The 20,771-nt window shown below is 43.2% G+C and overlaps 1 protein-coding gene and 1 long non-coding RNA gene across 2 annotated transcripts in view; one reads left to right on the top strand and one right to left on the bottom strand.

The window, feature by feature from the left end:
• LOC309340935 (uncharacterized protein) overlaps window positions 1–20,771 on the top strand; it is a 157,465-nt gene that overhangs the window by 115,021 nt on the left and 21,673 nt on the right. The gene's annotated exons all lie outside the window — the stretch shown is intronic.
• Window positions 17,021–20,771, bottom strand: part of LOC309341387 — an 81,732-nt gene continuing 77,981 nt past the window's right edge. The window contains exon 3 of the long non-coding RNA XR_014156290.1: window positions 17,021–17,047. This is a non-coding gene — a long non-coding RNA (uncharacterized lncRNA). The remainder of the gene's footprint in view (window positions 17,048–20,771) is intronic.

The raw sequence follows: 20,771 nt of genomic DNA, 5'->3' as shown, positions 1-20,771 counted from the left end.
TTACCAGGAGCTCTTCTCCCGTGAGCTGGTCACCATTACGATGATGACTCAACTAAGTTCTCAGTGTCACGTTTCATCCTACAAATGCAACGTGGGAGGAAACTTCTCTTCGTACTCTGTGACAAATTGTGTCCTTTTTCCTGTAACCCCCCTACGCTCTTAAATACTCGAAGGCTGGCCAGCCATGTCTGAGAGGCTATCTGTGGAGTTTGGCCTTTCACCTACATTCTGGGAGAGTGTTTCCATGATAACCCCCCTCCTTTTGCTCTGGGCCATCTTCCAACCCTGGCAGCTGCTTGGACTCTGACAGAGGTGTGGAAAACAAATGAAATTAGAGACAAGTGGGAATTTCCTGAAGGTATTTCCTTCTCCTACAAAGATAGAAGAAAGATAGAAGAAAGACTTTTAGATCCCCAGAATTCTGAAAATTTTGGCGGAAATACAAAATAGACCTGGGAGGGGGTACAGCTCAAGAAAGAGAAGAAAGTGAACAAGGACAGGAAAGTCCAGGAGGATAAGAAAATAAGCAGAATTTCCCACAACTATATTATTGTACTTAATTGCAGTTCCGTATTTGATGTTGATATTTGACTTTGTGTCTAATAAAGATTAATGAATTTGAACATTATATCGTGGAACATCAATGGTTTGAACAATAAGGTAAAAAGGAATAAAAGTGAGTGAATCTTAAAAAAGAAAAATTGGGACATCATTGGTCTCCATGAAACACATATAGCTAAGAAACATGACAGAGTTTTCATAGATAAGAAATTAGGAACAGAATACATAGCTTCAGATGTTTCCAAAAAGAGAGGAATAGTTATATATATGTATAAACCAAAAGAGATGCAAAAATACCACTTAAAGATGACGAAGGAAGAATATTAGGAATACAATTGACAAAAGGCAGAGAAGAAATAATTTTGTTGGGGGTATACGCACCAAGAGGAAATAAAACAAACTTCAAAAACAACCTTGAAGATAAGCTATTAGAATACAGTAATGACAGTAATGATCATCATGGGAGACTTCAACAGAGTAACATCCCTGGCTCTAGATAGAATGGAGAGAGATGTAACATCAAGAAAAGGGAAGTTCCCAATAACATTTAATCAACTGGTAGAAGATCTGAACTTAAAAGAGAGAGGGAAGGAAGCTAAAATCCACCGCTCAGAACCTGGGAACGGGCTGCCAATAGACAACAAGACTGCCGTATTTTGAAACGCGCATTGTTTGTGAATAGACCACTCGCTGACAGCTAGCTCAGTAAGAGAGATACATTGTTTTTAGCTGTCCTCCTCTGACCTTAAAAAGGAGGGAAAGTAACTGAAAAGTAACAGAAAATTGAAACTGATTTATTTATTTGAGTTGGGGTTTAAAAGGCGTTATTTTGGATTAAAACAAGTATAGACTGCAACTAGAGGAAGTTTCTGAAATTGATACAACAGTTGGATCAGGGGAATTTTCCACTTGTAAGATAAACTGTGTAGCTGTGGGATTGACCTTGGTTCTTTTTTGTTTAAGTGTTATGGCAGATGGGAAAGAAAAAGTAGATTCGTCACTCCCAGACAAAACAACAAGGTCTGGGAAGTCTTGGCAGCGAAGGGCATCAGCATCTGGCCTTTCTGCTTCATCTGCGGCTGTACTAACACAATCTAAGCCTAGAGGAATGTCATCAAAAGAAGCTCTAGCGCTTGCATTGAGTAAGATAAATGACTCATTGGAACAGCTTAATAAAAAAGCAGATGCGACAAATGCAAGAGTGGATGCTGCAACTACTAAAATTGACTTAAATACAGAAAGTATAAATAGTTTGGGACAAAAGGTGAATACCAATACAGAAACTATTGAGAAATTGTTACAGGAATCTACTTTGATCCGACAGACCGCAGTGGAAGCAAGGGGAAAAGTTGCTGCTGTGGAAGTTAAGATAACACAATTGGAAACAGAGAGAGTCCCAGACCTACAGAGGCAACTTGAGGACCATAAGTTGACGCTTTCTATGATTGAACTTAAGGAAAAACAGACAAATTTGAGGATTAGAGCTGTACCTGAATTGGAGAAGGATAGTTTGACAGACTTTCTCACGCAGGAATTTGCAGATTTTTGGCATTTGGATTTGGACCAAGAAGAATTTAAAATCGTGAGCACCTTCAGACTTGGAAGAGGAGGGAAGAAGAATAAAGTAAGAGACTGTTTGATTACCCTCCGATCTAAAGAAGAGAGAGTTAAAATTCTGGGTTTGCACTATCAGAAGACCTTGACAATACTGCAGACAAGAGTGGAAATATTTAAAGATATCCCAAAACATCTTTTGGACCTTAGGTCCAATTATGGAGATTTGGTTGTGCTGCTGAGAAGGAATAAAATCATCTTCAGGTGAGAATTTCCCCAAGGCCTATCCTTTAGTTTTAAAGGAAGAAAGATAAAAATAAGATCAGTAGAGGATAAAGAAAAGTTTCTGAAAAACCACGGAGAAGATCTGCAGAAAGAACTTGGAAAAGAGCCAGGAGCACCGGACAGAAGATCGCCAGAGAGAGGACTAGAACAAAAAGCACTGGACAGAAGTTCACCAAAAAGAGGAATATTGGACATAGCAAGACTACCTTTTGGACTGGACTGTCCAGAGAAAGTGATACCAACACCACCGACAGAACAAGAACAAGCATTGGGTGCTGTTGGAGAAAAATCAGAGTAACTACATCATGGCACTGCAAGTATTAAGCTGGAATGTTAATGGACTGAACTCCCCGCAAAAAAGGAAAAGAGTCTTTCATCTATTAAAAAAAGAACAATTGGACTTGATTTGTCTACAAGAAACACATGTGATAAGGCTACACAGGAAGGTATTGAGTAATAAAAGACTGGGCCATGAATTTATTTCATCAGACAAAGTTAAAAAAAAGAGGAGGAGTAATTTATGCAAAGGAGAGCCTATCCCCGAAATTTATATTTAAAGATGACCAAGGAAGATTTGTTGCAATTGAAATTCAATCACAAGGAGAGAAATTTTTGATAGTAGGCATCTATGCACCAAACGAGGGAAAATCGGAATTTTTTAAGAAGTTACATGAGACTCTAATGGACTATATGGATTACAATATGATTTTGATGGGGGACATGAATGGAGTGGTGTCTACAAATATGGACAAGGCACAGAGACAGGTAGTTACTAAGGATGGTAGACTACCAAAAATTTTTTTTGACATGACTGACAATATGGATTTAGTTGACATTTGGAGAACGAAGAACCCCTTGGGAAGAGAGGGAACTTTCTTCTCTGAGGCCAAAATGACATGGACAAGAATTGACCAAATCTGGGTAACTAGAGGGCTGGCTCCGAAGACTAGAAAAGTGGAAATCTGCCCTAAAACCTGCTCCGACCACAATGCTGTGAAGATGGAAATGAAACTAACACCAATTGGTTCCTTTAGATGGAGGATGAACGACACTTTGTTTAGGAACGAAGAAGTGACTAAGAAGGCCCAAAAAAACCTTGAGATACTACTTTGAGATAAATATGAACACCACTGTTGAAAAAAGAGTAATCTGGGACGCAAGTAGAGCAGTTATGAGAGGATTTTTGATACAACAGAATGCAATTAAGAAGAGAGCTCAAAATGAAAAAAAGATAAGATTTTGGAGAAAATAAAGGAAGGAGAGAAGAAACTGAGAGTGAAACCAAAGTCGCAGGAGATTCTAAAAGAGATAAAGTTATATCAAGTACAATATATGAAAATGATGAACCAGGAAATAGAATGGAAAATTAAACAGATGAGACAAAAGACATTTGAATCGGCAAATAAATGCAGGAAACTGCTGGCTTGGCAAATGAAAAAAAGACAAAAACTCAATACCATTACGAATTTGGAAGTGGAGGGAAAGAATATACAGAATCCAGTGGAGATCAGGAAGTGCTTTCAGAGGTACTTTAAACAATTATATACACAGGAGACGCAGAAAGAAATGGACATTGATCGATTTTTGAAAATAAATGGACTACAAAAAATCTCTCAAGAAAATAAGCTAATGTTGAATTACAAAATAACGGAGCAGGAGATAGAAGGGGCCATTCAGAACATGCAATTAGGCAAATCTCCAGGGCCGGATAGTTTGACTTCAAGATATTACAGATCTTTGAAAGAATGGTTAATACAACCATTGAAGGAAGTCTGTAATGAAATATTGGAGGGGGAAAAGGCACCAGAGTCGTGGAAGGAAGCTTATATTACACTTATACCGAAAACAGAGTCTGAGAAGACACAGCTTAAGAACTACCGCCCCATATCTTTGCTCAATGTGGATTACAAATTTTTTGCAGATATCATGGCTAAAAGACTAAAAAAGGTTTTAGTAGAAGAAATACATAAAGATCAAGTGGGCTTTCTCCCGGGCAGGCACTTGTCTGACAATATGAGGAATATAATTAACATTTTAGAAAAATTACAAGTGAATATTAACACCAAAGCAGTTTTGATATTTGTGGACGCGGAGAAAGCCTTTGACAATATTTCCTGGAGTTTTATGAAGAAGAATTTACAGGGGATGGGGGTTGGCCAAGGTTTTGGAAATGGTATAGGTGCAATCTATTCAGAACAAAAGGCTAAATTAATTGTCAACAATGTGATGACGGAAGAATTTAAGATAGAGAAAGGAACACGACAAGGTTGCCCAATCTCTCCTTTGCTTTTTATATCAGTCCTGGAGGTCCTTTTAAATATGATTAGAAGGGATCCATTGGTTAAAGGTATACAAGTGGGAGCTAAACAGTACAAATTGAAAGCATTTGCTGATGATCTGGTATTGACATTAGAGGAGCCAGAATCTAGTACCAAAATGGTATTGGAACTGATTCAAGAATTTGGTCAGGTAGCGGGATTTAAGTTGAATAAGATGAAAACTAAGGTTTTAGAGAAAAATCTAACAGTGATTGAGAGAGAGAGGTTTCAGAAGGAGACAGGATTAACATTGGTTAAGAAAGTGAAACACCAATACTGAATCCTTATAGTTCCAATACAAAAGGAAGGTTCTCCAGAGCTCTCTCTCTTTTTTTTTAAATCACAAAGTTTCAAGAAAGGTGCCAACAACAGTTTTCAAGCAACAATGTTCCAATGTAGCAGTTTAGATTCTAGTAACAGTTTCCGCAGTTTGACAGTTCTCTTACGCCCGACAGCCCGACGGCTTGGTTCCTTTAGTCCTTTTTTAATCCTTATAATCCATAAATGAGAGGAAAGTTCCAGTTGCAAGTCCAACAAATTTAAAAGAATTTCCACTTTTTCCCTTAAAAGCAAAATTAACAAATACACGGTAGTCCCAACTTTTTACAGTCTCTTTTAAAGCGCTTCCCGCTTCTCAGAGTCTTTGCTTTGATCTTGTAAGCAAAATCGGAAGACGGACTTCCTGTTTCTCGTCTCCCGTTTTCAGCCGAATTTAACAATTTAGTCCCGGAATTTTAATGCCCCTTACTCACGGGTGTGTTGCTTATAATCCAATGTTTCAAGAAGAAAGGTCGGCGCTCATCGGCAGCAGCCGCGCGGCTTCGCTTCCGCAGAAAGAGCGATGAACTCACAGCACCGCTCCCCCTTCTACGTTCCGGAGCCCCTTACGGGGTTCCTTCTCTGTTTCTGGGGGGACTTCTGGTGCCCGCCGAGTCCCATGGCCACGGGCTCACCCTGCCCGTGGTTTTTCTTGGTGGGTCACCGCTATGCCGCAGCTAGCGACCCTTTTCCGCGGAGCCCCTCTTCAAAGACAGAAGAGGACCGCCATTGCCGTTTTGCGCCGCCTCCGGAAGTCCGCTGCCTCAGGAACTTTAATGGTGGAAAAAGTTCTTTCTTTCTTCTGAACTTCTGAGGCACTCCCCCTAGAGGATTGCGGAGTTATAGAGGCCTGGGAACTACATTTTTTTTTTTACTTTCTGTTGTTCAATTGTTTTTACTCTGAACTTGTCTTTCCCATGGAATAATAGACAATTTGACCTTGAACAGAGGCAGGTGTGGAATGAGTGGCTCAGGGAGAACAAGAGCAGCTAAAGCGAAAGCAAAACAAACTGTACAACTTGTTCAAACAACTTTTACTCATCAACGTAGATCATCGGTCCCAGCTGTGCTGGAAGCACAGAGGGGGGAAGTTGAACAGCCTGCAGCAGAAGACATGGCAACAGGAGGATCTGAAGGAGTTTTGAAACAAATTTTGGAGCAACTGGCAATTTTAAATCAAAAGGTGGATAACCAATCAACAAAAATTGACCAAGCTACATCCTCGATTAGCAAATTAACTGATCAGGTTTCCCAGCATACTCAGGCAATTGAAAATTTGCAAGGAGCAACGGCTGAAAACCACAAATTAGCTGAGGAAGCCAATCAAAAAGCAGAGCAAGCTAACAAGAAGGTTGACGAGATCAAGGGAGAAGTGAAGCCTTTGCAAAAACAGATAGGTGAACAACAAGCCTACCTGTCAATGGTTGAATTGAAAAATCGGGAGAATAATCTCAGGCTGAGAGCTATTCCAGAACTTGAACAAGAAGACTTGAGTGGTTATTTGACATCTGAATTTTCTAAGTTCTGGGGCATAGAAGAAGATAAGGACTTTAAAATTGTAACTGCATTCAGACTGGGTAGATTGGTAAAGAAAGACAAGTCCAGAGATTGTTTGATTATTTTGAGATCAAGGGAAGAAAGAGACAAGATACTAGGCCTGCATTTTAGAAAATCACTTGAGATACAAGGCAAAAAGGCTGAAATTTACAGAGATATACCGAAACAGCTATTGGACCTTAGAGCCACCTATATAGATCTGACTAAATTGTTGAGATACAACGCAATTCCTTATAGGTGGGAGTTCCCACAAGGACTATCTTTTACCTACAAAGGAAAGAAAGTTAGAATTAAAACAACAGAAGACCAGCAAAAGTTCCTGCACGACCACGGGGAAGACCTTCAAAAAGGAGTAACAGCATCTTGGCCACCACCACTACCTGGACCAACACTACCTGGAGCTGGACCAACGCTTCCACCTCTGGGATCAGAGGAAAAAGAAGATACCCCATTGTAGGATCAACGAATTAATCCAGGATGTCTCTGCAGCTACTTAGTTGGAATATAAATGGTGGAAATTCCCCGGAAAAAAGAAGAAAAGTATTTCACATTTTGAAAAAGGAACAATTGGACATTATTTGTTTGCAAGAAACTCATGTGACTAGGCTCCATAGAAAAGTGTTAATTAACAAAAGATTAGGCCAGGAATTTATCTCATCGGACAGAGTTAAGAAAAGAGGAGTGGTGATATATGCAAAGGAGAGCCTGTCACCGAAATTTTTATTCAAAGATGAACAAGGAAGAATTTTGGCGATTGAAATTCAGACACAAGGAGAAAAAATTTTGATATTAGGAATATACGCACCAAACGATGGGAAATCAGAATTTTTTAAGAAGCTGCATGAGACTATGCTGGACTATTTGGACTATACCAACATCATCATGATGGGAGATATGAACGGGGTTGTATCTATAAACATGGACAAGTCACAAAATCAAAACATAACAAAAGACAGCAGGCTACCTAAAACCTTTTTTGAACTAACTGACAATATGGATTTGATTGACATATGGAGGACAAAGAACCCTTTAGGTAAAGAAGGAACCTTCTTTTCCGAGGCTCACCTGTCATGGACACGAATCGACCAAATATGGACAACTAGAGGACTGGCACCTAAGACTAGAAAAGTGGAAATCTGCCCAAGAACCTGCTCCGACCATAACGCCTTGAAAGTGGAATTGAGACTCAATTTAATCGGTTCTTTTAGATGGAAAATGAATGACACCTTATTAAGAGATCAGGAGATTGTGAAGAAGGCCCAAAAAACTCTAAAAGACTATTTTGAGATAAATTTAAATACCACGGTGGAAAAAAGAACAATCTGGGACGCAAGTAAAGCAGTTATGAGAGGGTTTCTGATACAACAAAATACGATTAAGAAAAGACTCTGGAATGAAAAGAAAGATAAGATATTGGAGAAAATAAGAGAAGGAGAGAAAAAATTAAGATCTAGGCCCAAGTCGAAGGAGGTGCTGAGAGAAGTGAAATTTTATCAAGCACAATATTCGAAATTGATAAATCAAGAGGTTGAATGGAAAATTAAACAAATGAAGCAAAGATCATTTGAATCAGCGAATAAATGTGGGAAACTGCTAGCATGGCAGTTAAAAAAGAGACAAAAATTAAATACAGTTACAAACCTAGAGATTGAAGGGGGAATTGTTCAGAAACCAGAAGAAATTAGAAAGTGTTTCCAGAGATACTTTAAAGAACTTTATGCACAGGGGCCACAGAAAGAGTTTGAGGTGGATCAATTTTTAAAAATTAATGGATTACCAAAACTACCTCAGGAAATGAGAACAATCCTGAACTGCAAAATAACACAACAGGAAATTGAAGGTGCCATTCAGAACTTGCAATTAGGCAAATCTCCAGGCCCTGATGGACTCACCTCCAAATATTATAAGACTTTGAAAGATTATTTGATACAACCTTTGATGGAGGTTTGTAACCAGATCATGGAGGGGAAGAAGGCACCGGAAACGTGGAAAGAAGCTTTCATCACATTGATACCTAAATCAGAGACTGAAAAGGCTCAACTTAAGAACTACCGTCCCATCTCACTCCTAAATGTGGATTATAAATTTTTTGCGGATATTCTGGCAAGTAGGTTTAAAAAAGTACTTAATGGAGTGATTCACAAGGACCAGGCGGGCTTTCTCCCTGGCAGGCATTTGTTTGACAACACCAGAAACATCATTGACGTCTTGGAACTTTTACAAACAAATATCAATACGAGAGCGGTGTTAATTTTTATCGATGCGGAGAAAGCCTTTGACAACATATCCTGGATGTTTATGAAGAAAAACTTGGAAGGGATGGGAGTGGGACGGGGGTTTGAAAATGGAATAGAAGCAATTTATTCAGAGCAAAAAGCTAAACTGATAGTGAACAATGTGGTGACAGAGGAGTTTAAAATTGAAAAAGGGACACGACAGGGGTGCCCCTTATCCCCTCTTTTATTTATTTCAGTCCTGGAGGTGCTTTTGAACATGATTAGGGAGGACCGGTTGGTACAAGGAATCCAGGTCGGAGTGAAACAATATAAACTGAAAGCATTTGCAGATGATTTGGTTTTAACATTACAGGAGCCAGTATCTAGTACAAAAAGAGTGTTAGAACTGATTTATGAATTTGGTCGGGTGGCGGGATTTAAGTTGAACAAGCAAAAAACTAAGGTTTTGGCTAAAAATTTGACACCTACAGAAACAGAGGAGTTTCAGAAAGAGACAGAACTAAATGTGGTTAAAAAAGTGAAATACCTAGGGGTTCATTTGACCTCCAAAAATTTGAATTTGTTTAAAGATAACTATGAAAAATGTTGGTCGGAAATCAAAAGAGATTTGGAAATTTGGTCAAGATTGAAACTTTCCTTGTTGGGTCGAATTGCAGCTATAAAAATGAATGTATTGCCGAAAATGTTATTTCTGTTCCAGGCCCTACAGATCGTGGACAAAGTGGAATGTTTTGGAAAGTGGCAGAAGGATATTTCTAAGTTTGTCTGGCAGGGCAAAAAGCCCCGAATAAAGTTTAAAATATTAACTGATTCGAAAGAAAGGGGGGGGTTTGCCCTGCCGGACTTGAGGTTGTATTATGAATCTGCAGCCTTCTGCTGGTTGAAAGATTGGTTTTTGTTGGAGAACACTGATGTCCTGGATCTGGAAGGGTTTGACAATGCTTTTGGTTGGCATGCATATTTGTGGTACGACAAGGTTAAAGTTCACAGATTGTTTAAAAACCATATTGTCAGAAGAGCAATATTTATGGTCTGGACAAAATACAAAGACTTATTAGAGGGTAAGACCCCGAGGTGGCTATCACTGATGGAGGCTAAGGCCCGAAAAAGACTTAATATGGAGGCCTACTGGCCGAAATATTGGGAAATAATTGAAAAAACTGGAGACAATTGGAGGTTGCAGAGCTTGGAAAAATTAAAAAATAAGGTGCGAGATTGGTTACATTATGCTCAAATTCAAGAGGTTTTTAAAATGGACAAAAAGGTTGGGTTCCAGGTGGAAAAATCGAAACTAGAGACGGAATTGCTAGAACCAAAAACTAAGATACTTTCGAGAATGTATAACTTGCTGCTTAAATGGAATACACAGGATGAGACAGTTAAATCTGCCATGATAAAATGGGCAAATGATATTGTGCATAACATCATGTTTGAGGACTGGGAAAGGTTATGGAACACCGGAACGAAATTCACAGCATGTAATGCCTTGAAGGAAAACATTATGAAAATGGTATACCGGTGGTACATGACCCCAGTCAAGCTTGCTAAGATATATCACCTGTCTGACAATAAATGCTGGAAATGTAAGGAGGCGGAAGGGACATTCTTTCACCTCTGGTGGACTTGTCCAAAAGTGAAGGCCTTCTGGGAGGTGATTTACAATGAGTTAAAAACGGTATTTAGGTATACCTTTCCCAAGAAACCGGAGGCCTTTCTTCTGGGCATTGTGGACCAGAAAGTGTTAAAGAAGGATAGAAATTTCTTTATGTACGCTACCACTGCAGCAAGAATTCTTATCGCAAAGTATTGGAAAACACAAGATCTACCCACGCTGGAGGAATGGCAGACGCAGTTGATGGACTATATGGAACTGGCTGAAATGACTGGCAGAATCCGAGACCTGGGAGAAGAAACAATGGAAGAGGACTGGAAAAAATTTAAGGACTATTTGCAAAAACATTATAAGCTGTATGAATGTTAAGAAAATGCACGATTTAGGAAACTCTAGCTTCAGCAACTTGATTAGGTGAAATGGAAACTAAGGTACAAGAAATAAGGGGTGGAATTATGAAATAACTTTATTATGTTTAATTTAAATACATAAGAATTGGGACATAACATTGTGAATCTAGAAACATGATAAATCGAAAGATACAGTAAGTTATGAAACAAGGTAACAAATTGCTGATGTTTGTACTACAAAGAATGCAGGGTTTGGAGGATGTGGGGAAGTCCAGTTGGTTTGTTAAAAAATATTAAGGAAAGTTGGACTCTTTATATTTTCTCCTTTTTTCTGTTTTCTTTCTTTTTCTTTATTCTGTATATCTTTGACTATAAGAAAAGAAATTTAATAAAAATATTTTATAAAAAAAAAAGAAAGTGAAATACCTAGGGGTTAATATTGTGAAGGTGTGACGTAACTAATTGGATTGGACCCCAATTAGCCGTAGCTAATGGAACTGCAGCCCGGCACACTTCCCTCTAGCTGCCTCCTTGCTGCGCCGATCCTCCGTCCGCCACAATTGCAGAGTAATAACACAGCATGCTGTTGCTCCCCGGTGTTTAGAAGATCAAACACACTTCGACATTAGTGTGTTTATATCTCAGTCTTTATTCAAGCAGTAAAACAATAAAAGAGAACTCTCCTGGATTTCCCCGGACTCAGAGCGCTCATGTTGCTTCCGTCTCTTTCGGAAACAGAGACAAACAGGCAGTGGAATAAAGCCACTCCCTCAAGTCATGCCTCAGGAATGGAGAGACGTCACCCAGAACTCCTTAACCCTGTGAGTTCTGAAACTAGCCACACACCCTCTTCTATCCAGTCCTGAGGTAAGCTGGGTATTTACCTTTACAGACCTCTGTGAGATCAGTCCCTTTCCCAATGCCTTGCGCCTCTTCCCGGCGTCCTTGTCAGGCAACTGTGGAACCTCCTCACAACTCCTAGGTTCGCACTGTGCGAAACCAACCCACGCATTAGTGACCTGAAACCTCTCAGGTGGAATTCCCTTCGTGGCGCGACTGGACCACCTGGGCACAAACTCAGGTACTTCCTCTGACTCACTGTGGTCAGCAGGTGTGTCCTCACCATCATAATCCTCCCCCTCTGACTTAACGCGTCTTCGGGCCTTTTGTACTTTGGTAACAGGAGACGAAGGCTCACTCTTGGGCTCTCTTTTAACAACTTGTGGAGATGCCCAACCCTGTTCTTGACCTTGTTCAGAAACTTGGTCGTCAACAACAGGTTCAGCCTCTGCCTCTCCTTCCTCCTCAGAGTCAGACAGACATTCTGAGAGAACGTCATGCCTTGCAGGAGTCTTTGACCAACCATCCTGCTCATAGAACTCAGCATGTTTACTAACTAGAAGCTTGGTCTGATCACCTTCTGGATATGCGAACCTCCATCCCTTTGTCGCAGGTTCATATCCACAGAAGATCATTTTCTGGAACTTAGGTCCACCTGGCCTTTGTAGTGCCTTTGGCACTGGCACCAAGGCCTGTGACCCGAAAGCACGGAAGAAATGTATCTGCGGTTTCTTTCCGTGGAGCATGAAGAACGGGGTGTCACCTACCACTGAATTGTAGGACTGGTTCATAGTGAAATTCACTGTCCGAATTCCCTCCCCCCAAAAGCTTGGAGGTAAACCAGAGTCTGACAGCAAAACCTCTGTAGCTTTAACCAGAGTTTGACTTCTGAGCTCTGACACACCCTCCTCCTGAGGAGAAGTCACCTTGTGACGTATCCCTTTCTGGCGAAAGAACTTCTGCAGAGCAGACCCAGTAAACTGTGCACATCGGTCACTCTTGACCCCCTGCACCTTGGTGGAGAACCTTAGTTCCACCTCCGCAACCCAATTTTTAATCAGTTGCGCTGCATCTTCCTTGCATTTCAATGCATAAGCCCAGGAGTTCTGCGTATGGTCATCTGTAAGTGTCAGCAGAAACCTGGCTCCTCCCAGACTTGGCTTTGGCATGGGTCCAGAAAGGTCTGTGTGTACAAGCTCAAAAGGTTTTGAGGTTACCCTCTCAACCCTGGGATAACTGCACCCTTTTACCTTTGCCATCTTGCACGCCCTACACTTTAGGGATCTACCACACTCTTATATTTTACAACCCTTAGCGCACTCCGGCAACATCTGGATTTCTTCAAGAGTACCATGCGCCATCTTTCAGTGCCAAGCACAGGCACATGAAACATGAGTGGGAACTGTAGCACGCATAGCTTGAGCCCTCTCAGCATTCCCCTCACCCTTCAGAGGCGTTTTAAGAACAAAGAGATTATTCTGCCCCTTTGCAACACTGACCAGTTGCTTTCCTCCCTTGGAGATTGTACAAACATTGTTTCCAAAACAATGTTACCTATCTGCTACCTATCTGTAATTGTTTCCAAAGCAAACCTTATACCCCTCCTGTAACAGACAAGGAACAGATAAAAGACAATGTTTCATCCCAGGTACCACGTAAACTTCCAACTGCGCCTGCAAAACAGAAAGATAAACATTTGCTACGTTAGACAAAGATTTTTTCGTCCCATCAGCAAATTGTACAGTTTTCCCAGCTGGAACAGCCCTGCAATTCCACATCTCGACAGCAGGTGTCTCTGTTATCAGATGCCTGTTCGCTCCAGAGTCAATTATAAAGCACATTTCATTGTCTCTCTTAGAGCTGTCTTCAAACTTTGCGAGAGAAGCTGTCAGTTGATAAGCATCATCATTGTCTAAAGCACGTACTCTTTGCGCCTTCCCACGCCTGGCTCCCTTGCCGGACTGGTTTCCATAGAAACCTGGCTGATTCCCATGGGAAGTGACCTTCAAAACATCCTGTCCTGCCTCCCTATTTCGGTGGGGGCAGGAGCGACGCAGATGTTCAGTTGAATTGCAAACAAAGCAGCGACGATCAACAGTGGAAAAACACTGCCCAGGGCTCCTCTCAGCCGGCTTGGCCCCCCTTCTTCCGGAAGAGCTCTCTGTGCCAGTCCTGCCCCCTCTGAAACGGTGTTCCACTCCGGCACTCACAGTGGAAAACTTTTCAAACTTGCCTTTGGAATTCTTCGCCCCCCCCCCGACGTGCCCATCAGGAACTGGGGCTTCAGCCATCTTTGGGCTCTTCATTCCAGGGCTCTGGCCTCCTGCTGAGCTTTCACACAAACTTCTCAGCACCTCCCAGGCAGCCCTTGCTGACTCTACGCCCTCCAAATGCGGCAACAGCGATGCGTGTATGCATGCTTTCAACATGCAAAACTCCCTTTGCATTCTCTGCTGGCTATCTTCTGGCAACGCAGCCTGAAAGCCCGCAGCGTCTGTCCCAGCAGCACCTGGAGTGGGGGGTTCTGGCTCCCTCTGGCTTGGGTGCCACAGCCCTGTAGCCAAAAACCAACCCCTCACTTTGCTGACCCAGGTGGCCCATCCTTGGAAAGTAAGCTTTTTGAACGGAACAGTCCATGATTCATGGCTGTCTGCCATCTTCTCCCCGGGGCCCCAGCTGTACTCACGGAACCAGTCAGCTTTCCGGCACCTGGCTCTCAGCTGCTCTCAGCTCCTGTTCAGCTCCTTCCAGCCAGCTGTTCTGCCTCAGAACGCAGACAGGACCTCAGCTTTCTGTAGCGTCTTGGCCTCCTGGCTTCAAACACACACCGGCACAACGTCGCAACAGCTTCAAAGCAGTAATTAGCGACCCATAACCTGTGAAGGCGTGACGTAGCTAATTGGATTGGACCCCAATTAGCCGTAGCTAATCGAACTGCAGCCCGGCACACTTCCCTCTAGCTGCCTCCTTGCTGCGCCGATCCTCCGTCCGCCACAATTGCAGAGTAATAACACAGCGTGCTGTTGCTCCCCGGTGTTTCAAAGATCAAACACACTTCGACATTAGTGTGTTTATATCTCAGTCTTTATTCAAGCAGTAAAACAATAAAAGAGAACTCTCCTGGATTTCCCCGGACTCAGAGCGCTCATGTTGCTTCCGTCTCTTTCGGAAACAGAGACAAACAGGCAGTGGAATAAAGCCACTCCCTCAAGTCATGCCTCAGGAATGGAGAGACGTCACCCAGAACTCCTTAACCCTGTGAGTTCTGAAACTAGCCACATCTAAGAACTTCTAAGAATGTGAATTTATTTAAAGACAATTATGAAAAATGCTGGATGGAAGTGAAAAAGGATTTAGAAATATGGTCAAATTTGAAGTTATCATTGCTAGGCCGAATTGCTGTGATAAAAATGAATGTATTGCCAAGGGTGTTGTTTTTGTTTCAAACATTGCAATTTTTAGATAAAATGGATTGTTTCAAGAAGTGGCAGAGAGATATTTCCAGATTTGTCTGGCAGGGCAAGAAGCCTCGAATAAAATTTAAGATATTAACTGATGCTAAAGAAAGGGGTGGATTTGCCCTGCCAGACCTTAAACTTTACTATGAATCAGCTTCTATGAATCTATCTTCTCTTCTGTGATCTCCTCTGTCACATGGCCTTCCTCTGGGCCCTGGCCTGCTCTCTTGTAATGCTAGCTGCCGTGGGGTAGCCTCGGGTCTGGACTGGCCTCCTCCACGTGTCCTTGCCCTCCTGGTGCGCTCCTACCTGTCCTTGGAGGTGGCGGCTGTGGCATGGCAAGGTTGGGGCTCCCCTCTTTTTTCTCCTTCCTCTTTCTCTCTCTTCCTTCTCCTTCTCCTCTCCTCCTTCTCTCTGCCTTGGCTCCGGCGTTTTCCTGGCCCTGGAGCGCCGCTGGGCAGTCGGACTGCTGGCCGGGTGCTCTTGCTCCCGGCTTGATTTGGGTCATGGGGGGAGCAGCGGTTCCCCCTGTTGACCTGCTGGGGGTCCTCGGTTCCCCCTCGGCAGTGGCACCCGCCATTTTGCCTCACTGGAAGTCCCTATATGATGTGTCTTGTGCTGCTGAACCAATCACGCAACATTCATTCCCTACTAATAAATCTACAACACTTAAAATATAAATCCTGCGACATTAAATGAAATCCTGGGACATTCCAGGGATAGATTTTGTCCGGAACAGATGCGTGAATCTGGGGACTGTCCCCGGGAAACGGGGACGTCTGTTAACCACACTCTAGACCAACCCCCTGCATTGAAGGGATTTCAGCTCTGAATGTGCCTTGGGAGCCCTGGGCTGGGTTTCCCCAGCTACTCTGGGCAGCTCCCAAACAGAACACTAAAAACAGAATAAAACATTGAAAACTTCCCTAAACAGGACTGCCTTCAGATGTCTTATAAACGTCAGATAGTTGTTTATCTCTTTGACATCTGGTGGGAGGGCGTTCCACAGGGTGGGTGCCCCTACCAAGAAGGCCCTCTGCCTGCTTCTCTATAACTTTGCTTCTCGCATTGAGGTAACTGCCAGAAGGCCCTCAGAGCAGGACCTCAGTGTCCAGGCTGAACGATGGGAGTGGAGATGCTCCTTCAGGTATACGGGGCCGTTGAGGGCTTTCAAGGTCAGCACCAACACTTTGAATTGTGCTTGGAAACGTCCTGGGAGCCAATGTAGATCTTTCAGGACTGGCGTTATATGGTCCTGGCAGCCGCTCCCAGTCACCAGTCTAGTGCTGGATTCTGGATTAGTTGTAGTTTCTGGGTGATCTTCCAAGGTAGCCCCACATAGAGTGCATGGCAGTAGTCCAAGCGGGAGATAACTAGAGCATGCACCACTCTGGCGAGATAGTCCGTGGGCAGGGAGGGTCTCAGCCTGCGGACCAAATGGAGCTGGTAGACAGCTGCCCTGGACACAGAATTAACCTTCACCTCCATGGACAGCTGTGAGTCCAAATTGACTCCCAGGCTGTGCACCTGGTCTTCTAGGGGCAGTTAACCCATTCAGGACCAGGGAGTCCCCCCTACCTGCCCGTCCCCTGAAAACAGGACTTCTGTCTTGTCGGGATTCAGCCTCAGTCTGCTAGCCACCATCCGTAGCGATCCATAGCTGCCATCCATAGATGACGGCATCATGATCCTGGCAGTTTTCTGCTCAATTCCTTTGCTAAGGACCTTAGAGTGACATTTGCCTCTTGCAGCCGCCACATGCCGGGTCTTGACATCCTGATGCAGACAGAGGCTGGCTAATATTATGATAGATGAAAAATAATTCATTTTTTGGGCGGGGTCCTCATCTCTGGCCTAGTTTGGCAGGCCCACTTTGGCTAGGGGAATCCTGGACTGGCAGTGGCTCTGTCGCAGGAACCCCCCCCCCATCATTCAGTTTGTACAAACTTCACACACACTCACACTCACACACTACATACGCTGCGCTTCTTTTTTTTTTTTTTAAATAATTTTTATTAATTTTCGACAAACAAAAATACAAACAAAAACATATAACCTGACTTCCCCAAACCTCCCCTTCGCTGCATCCTTATTTTATCAATTTTTTTAGCATTCTTTCATCCAATTCTTAAATATATTTCTTATTAAAGTTTATCAAATTCAAATTTTACAACTGTAATTCCTTGTGTCTAATCCCTTGACATCTTAGCATTCCATAATATTACAAACGTCCTTAAGATAAATTTTAAATTTTTCCCAGTCCTCTTCCACCGACTTTCTCCTCTGGTCTCGAATTCTGCCGGTCATCTCCGCCAACCCCATAAATTCAGTCACCTTGGTCTGCCATTCTTCCAGAGTAGGTAGTTCTTGCGTCTTCCAATACTTTGCCAGGAGGATTCTTGCTGCTGTAGTTGCATACATAAAAAAGGTTCTATCTTTCTTTGGAATTGTTTGGCCAACCATGCCCAAGAGAAAGGCCTCCGGTTTCTTTATAAAAGTCCATTTAAGGATTTTCTTAATTTCATTATAGATCATTTCCCAGTAAGCCTTAATCTTAGGGCAGGTCCACCAAAGATGATAAAAAGTTCCTTCGCATTCATTACATTTCCAACACTTGTTATTGGGCAAATGATATATCTTTGCAAGCTTGACTGGGGTCATGTACCACCTATAGATCATTTTCATTATGTTTTCTTTCAAGGCACTACATGCCGTAAACTTAATGCCTGTGGTCCATAACTGCTCCCAATCAGCAAACATAATATCATGTCCAATGTCCTGTGCCCACTTAATCATTGCTGATTTAACCGTTTCATCCTGTGTATTCCATTTTAGCAGCATACATACGCTGCGCTTCTGTTATAAATTCATAGAAAATCAACCATACATCGGATCTGCACTGTTCCACTTTTATTTTACTCCATGAAGGAAGGACTACAAAATGGGGAAGGTTTGATACAGGGCAGCCATAATCCCTTCAGCATCCCAGCACATCCACAGGAGCCCTGCCCAGTTGCTATGCCAACCCTGAGGGTCCCAGACAGAAGACAATGAAGATCACAAAGAACTTGCATATGGGAGTGGATTCAGCATGGACTGGAACAAAGGGCAATAATCAGATCTTCCCTCTGGGGGCAGGAAACTGCAAAGTCCCCTCTGTCACCTGGAAAATACTCATGGGGAGGGGGAAAGGGGGAAACAGCCAGGTGACAGGACACTCAGGTTACCTCCACAACTCCTCCCTCAACCCCTCCTTTTTGTGATGTAGTTGTGATGTAGTCTTAAGGGTGTAGTTTGGGGGATTAGTAACCAATAAAAGTTGGGGTCTTCTTTTGTTCTGGACTTCCACTTTGCTTCACCTTGTTGCAGGTGGGAGTCCTGTCACGACAGTATCCAATAAAGGCCAAGCCCACAGGCTGCTGTTTTGCTCCAAGTTATCCTGGTTGGTGTCTTTGTTTTTGTCCAAGGGAGCCCTCGGATTTCTCCGTTAACAGCTCTCAATGGCCAGCTGGCTCAGTGGTTAGAGGCATCCAGATGGGACTCTTGCTGGCCTTCTGCCACTTTGGAACAAGTCTCCACATGAGACAGTTTAGGGGGAGAGAGAGTCGGAGGGGTTGGAGGGAGGGAGAAGTGGCTCTGATCTGAGTGGATCCTCCACTCTGAGGAGAATATCTATGGAGCCAGAGGAAGGAGCCTCACAGCTGAGATGGGGAGACCATGTTGAGGGTCCGAAGGGAGTATTCAGATGGAAGAGAAGCTGGAGGGAGAAGCTGTGGGAAGACTCTCCTCTTCTTCTTCTGGGGTCTCCTTCCAGTCAGGAGGAGAGAGATCTTCTAGGAAAGGGAGATTCCTGAGTCCATGGCAAGGGCTGAGAAGATCCCCTGGGTCTGGCATACAAAGGAAAATACCTCAGGGGAACCCAGGGAAAGTGGCCCCTCGCTGTGAAGGAAGCTGGGCTGTGTCAAAAGTACCTCACGGAAAGACCCCTCATAACTAAGTTCGGGGGTGAGAGAGAAGCAGCAGAAAGAGAGTCCAGCCTTTCACCACCTATTCTGGAAACCTGAACATCTCCCTGAAGTGTGACAACTGATTTTGAGAGGAGGGAGTTGAAGAGAAGCTGTGCCTGCAGAACTGTGTTTAATCCTGAGACATTTAGCTGAAGTAATAAGTTAACTTCTCCCTGAAAGAACACATCTCCTGTCTTCACTTTGTTTCACCATTCTCTTTTTTTTTTTGTAAATAAAGCTTTCCTTATCTGATTATCTCCTGCCAGAGACTCCCTGGATTGCAGTTTCCCTCACACAAAGTAGCCTGTTGGAAATCGTAGACATTTGTTCAATCTTCATCATCATTTTATTTTATTTGTAACCTTTCCATCGTTAAAACAATGCTCAAGGCGGCTTACAACATGATAGGCAAAGGGCCTTCTCGGTGGTGGCGCCTCTTCTGTGGAACGCCCTCCCATCGGATGTCAAAGAAATAAACAACTCTCTGATGTTTAGAAGACTCCTGAAGGCAGCCCTGTTCAGGGAAGTTTTTAATGATTGATTCATGATGAGAATAGGATTTATTTATTTTGAACTTCGCTTGGTTCCTCCTTGGTAGCCAGCGCCATTATTTAAGCAGTGCTGGAACCCAGGACCCGCTGTCTTAAGGGACATCTAAGAGCAGTTTGGCAGGGGAAAGGTCTCCCTTGGGAGGTGGGGGACTCTCCTTCCTTGGAGGTTTCTCAGCAGAGATCGGAGGGCCATCTGCCATGGATGCTTTAGCTGAGATTCCTGCATTGCAGGGGGTTGGACTAGATGACCCTAGGATCCCCTCCTATCTCTCCACTCCTGAATTCCAGGAGGAGCTTCCTTGCCTCCTGCAAAACCCTTTTCCCTGCAAGCTCTTCCTCTGGTTTCCGGCCAATGGAAGGAGATGCTCAGAGTGTTATGTACTGGCCACCAGGAATATCGTGTACAGTGGTACCTCGGGTTAAGAACCTAATTTGTTCCGGAGGTCCGTTCTTAACCTGAAACTGTTCTTAACCTGAAGCACCACTTTAGCTAATGGGGCCTCCTGCTGCCGTCACGCTGCTGGAGCACGATTTGTGTTCTCATTCTGAAGCAAAGTTCTTAATCCAAGGTACTTTTGTTGGGTTGGCGGAGTCTGTAACCTGAGGCGTCTGCAAACTGATGCGTTTGTAACCTGAGGTATCACTGTATATAGTTTTCACTCAGGTCCATGTCAGTTACTTTAGGCGGGAAGCCCTGGGTGTTGCTGCTACAATGTTGACAGCCTATAAAAGCCGGCCGGCTGAGCTGTTTGCTGTCCAGTTCTGTTCCAGCTTACAAATAAAGAGCTGCTTTGGAGAAATCACTGCATCGTTGTAGCACCCTGCTTGTGGTTAACGCTTAGCTGGAATGAAATATTCAACGCAGCAATAGAGAAATTAAAATAGTAATTTATTTGTCAGACAAATAAATAAGAGGCACAGTGGTATATGGTTACCAAGCTCTGGCCTGCTCTCCTGCCATTCTGGCCAGCATTTATATTCCCTTAATCCAGCCCCCTTGCTCCTCCTGTGGCTGCCTCTGTCCAATCAGCCTGGTTGAAATTCCTATTGGCTGTTTGGTAGAACCAATCACAAAAGATACACCCACAAAAGATACACCCACTTCCTTGCCCTTATAAGGGAG

The sequence above is a fragment of the Podarcis erhardii genome (genome assembly GCF_964252035.2).
Source record: "Podarcis erhardii genome assembly, chromosome: 4".
Classification (NCBI taxonomy): Eukaryota; Metazoa; Chordata; class Lepidosauria; order Squamata; family Lacertidae; genus Podarcis; species Podarcis erhardii.
Note: the sequence above shows the minus strand (reverse complement) of the source record. Positions and strands in the feature narration are given on the sequence as shown.